Source organism: Scyliorhinus canicula, unplaced genomic scaffold (assembly GCF_902713615.1).
Source record: "Scyliorhinus canicula unplaced genomic scaffold, sScyCan1.1, whole genome shotgun sequence".
Classification (NCBI taxonomy): domain Eukaryota; kingdom Metazoa; phylum Chordata; class Chondrichthyes; order Carcharhiniformes; family Scyliorhinidae; genus Scyliorhinus; species Scyliorhinus canicula.
The window spans coordinates 957,682-961,224 of record NW_024055820.1 but is presented as its reverse complement, the minus strand read 5'-3'; the positions used below and the strand labels follow the sequence as shown (position 1 = coordinate 961,224).

General features: G+C 45.7%; 1 non-coding gene across 1 annotated transcript; it reads left to right on the top strand.

Moving 5' to 3' along the window:
* Positions 1–1,449: 1,449 nt before the first annotated feature.
* Positions 1,450–1,522, top strand: trnar-acg. The gene has a single exon. It is a non-coding gene; the product is annotated as a tRNA-Arg (tRNA).
* Positions 1,523–3,543: the final 2,021 nt, after the last annotated feature.

Genomic DNA, 3,543 nt, shown 5'->3' with positions numbered 1-3,543 from the left:
TAGCAGAACAGGCTGAAGGGACCGAATGGCCGACTTCTGCTTCTATCTCATCTGTTTGTTTGTGCTACCGTGTGTGTATCATGCTATAAAACAAACCAGTTAGTATCACAGAATCAAATGTCGTCTGTTTGCATGATGGGAATTTTCAATTCGAAACACAAACAAAGCAGCCGGCTTATTGAACAGTAAGAAGTCTTTCAACACTAGGTTAAAGTCCAATAGGTTTGTTTCAAATCACTAGCTTTTGGAGCACTGCTCCTTCATCGGGTGAATGAAGAGATGGGTTCCATAACCACATATATCGACAGTCATGAAATGAATGAAATGAAAATCGCTTATTGTCACGAGTAGGCTTCAATGAAGTTACTGTGAAAAGCCCCTAGTCGCCACATTCCGGCGCCTGTCCGGGGAGGCTGGTACGGGAATTGAACCGTGCTGCTGGCCTGCTTGGTCTGCTTTAAAAGCTAGTGATTTAGCCTTGTGAGCTAAACCAGCACCAGTCAGTGATGCAAGGTGATACATTGAAATGCGAGTCTTTGTATCATTGACTGTTGTCTATATATCTGGTGGTACAACCCACCTCTTTACGCACCTGAGGAAGGAGCAGTGCTCCGAAAGCTCGTGTTTGAAACAAACCTGTTGGGCTTTAAACTGGTGTTGGAAGACTTCTTACCGTGCCCACCCCAGTCCAATGCCGGCATCTCCCCATCTTATTGAATAGTAGAACAGCCTGAAGGGGCCGAATGGCCAACTTCTGCTTCTATTTCACCTGCTCCTATGTTTGAAAGCAGAGAGGAACCATTGACTGAGACAGCAACTTAAGGTGAATATTATGGCGGGTATTTGATGAGGAAACATGTGGCCATGTCGCCCTCTGGTGGACATAATCGGCACTTTGCAGCGTTCGGACATTTGATGGAAACAGAAAATGAGAGCATCAGTTCCAGGGGAATAAATGCAGCAGGGGAAACAGAGCCTGCAGTTTGTCCATAAACATCACCGGCACCGACACCAGTTGAACGGACAGGAAATGAAAGTTAGTTTTATCCGTGTGGTTCGTTGTTCATTGTGCAGCTCAGAGCGGGAAATACCTGCAGACAGGAAGGAGCTGGGAATTTCCAAACTTACATTTATTCACTTGGTGTTTTATGTCCTGGTCAGTGTTACTCCAGCCTGGCCATTCACCAACTGCATTTCCCCACAAACAGACGCTGGACACGATCCCACAGCTGGCAGCCCATTCTTTCTGTTTTTCGGGGATGATCTCCCAGGCTGGGAACAGCATTGGTGTATTTACATTGTCACCAAATTCAACCCCGACTCCGATCCAATCCGCCGGGGGGGGGGGGGGGGGATCCTGAGAGAATTTCCCCCAGAGTTGTGAAGCACTTTGGGATAAATAGTCTGTGTGACGTATTGAACCAATTTGTAACAGTTGGATTTCGCTGTGGGCCAATGGCGCAATGGATAACGCGCCTGACTACGGATCAGGATATTCCAGGTTCGACTCCTGGCTGGCTCGTGGTAAACCTTTCGACATCAGTTTGCAAAGTCCATGAAAAATGCATATTGAATAACTTTAACCCAATTCAGTTGCTCGTTTAGATTATTAGATTTACTTTTAGTAGCCTTTTTGACAAATTCCAGTGTATTCTAAAGAGACAGAAACTGACACAAATCAGATGCCAGAAATGTTGGGAATGGAGGGTTTAGTGAGAGGGAGGAACTGAAGGAGATCAATATTGGTGGAATCATACAATCTCTGCAGTGCATGAGGAGACCATTCGGCCCATCGAGTCTCCACAGACCCTTGGAAAGAGCACCCTAACTCGACCCACACCCCTCGTAACCCGGCCATTTCGCATGGCCAATCCACCCAGCCAGCTTTGCCCTTTGAATTCCTGACTTGTGCCTGCTGGGGGGGGGGGGGGGGGGGGAGGGGAGGAGGAGGTGAGTTACTTCCTGCAGGATTCCCAGCCGGTCTTTTAGTGTTAATCAATTTAATATATTAACAGAGACATTCCCAGCCTCTAAACTGCATTAATCGCCATTGAACGAACTGTTAATATTTGTGCCGAGTCAATATAGGAGCATCTATATTCCTGCTCAGTGTGCCGGCAATTTTCAGCACTTCTGCTTCTCTTGAATGCATTTTCCGACATATATGAGAGCAAATGACATTTGCTTTGTCAGATATTATAATCGAGAGCGGTTTCACTGGGGGAGTGGCTGGTGTTGAGTGTTGAGTTGTTATTGTCACTAAACTGGCAATGCTGAGAATCAGGCTGAAGCTCTGGGGACCGGGGTTCCACACGGCAGATTCACTCAGTTTAAGTGTTATTCGGGATGAGTAACAATGAAAATGTCAATTATGCAACTTTCCCCAAACACTTAGAATTAGAACAGTACAGCACAGGTTGTGCCGAGCAATGATCAAGCCTTATTAACCCCCATTAACCTTATTTTTTTAGGACACTAAGGGCAATTTAGCCTGGCCAATCCACCTAACCCGCACGTCTTTGGACTGTGGGAGGAAACCGGAGCACCCGGAGGAAACCCACGCGGAAGACGTGCAGACTCCGCACAAACAGTGACCCAGCCGGGAATCGATCCTGAGACCCGGGAGCTGTGAAGCATTTATGCTAACCACCATGCTACCGTGCTGCCCTTAGATTCGATAATGTATTTACGCGGTTACCAATCCAGGGTTTTTTTAAAGTGTAAAGTAAACATGACAACCACCACACCACACAAAGAGGCACCGAGTTTGACCCTCTGACCGAGATCAGGAAACCTGCATTCTTGCTGCACTGAAGAAACTCCTTTTGAGGGAGTTCAATTCGGCTGAAAACTTAGACAAACGGCAGAGAAATTGATTTAACATTATTACCCTGTATTCGAATCAGAAAATGTCGCAGCTCATTGGAAAACCATTCACACTTAACACGTGTGAACTCTCTGACCGATTCCTTCCAGTCCCCATAATGGTGGATTTTGTAGGATATCATTTGAAACGGGTGTAATGTCATCGATTCTCTTAATGAGTAAACAGAAAACAGCAAGAATACAATTCATCGCCATAATGTTTCTGCGCGACTTCGAACCGGGGACCTTCCGCGTGTGAGGCGAACGTGATAACCACTACACTACAGAAACCGCTGGCTGTTGTTCACTCTAATGAGCCTGTGTAGAAAGCGGACACTGTTCTGTCACTCAGTCACACTTTGGGACCTTTGTTTTTTAGAATTCGGCTGTTCTCATTAGGAATGCTGCAGAGATACTAATAAATTCATGTAACCATAAAATGGCAAAACGCAATAAGCGGCACTTCGATCACCTCGACCAGCTTTTCAAAAGAACAATCCTTTGATTAGTCTCAATGTTTTTCTCTGTTTCCACGGCCTTGAGTTTTCTCCATTTCAGCTGATCGTCCAATTCGCTTTTGAAAAAGGAATTTCTGTCGAATCCACGCCCAGTTTGACTTAATGATCAAGTTTCACTGGACCAGAAATGTGAACACGGAAATTATGTAGTTTACGATAT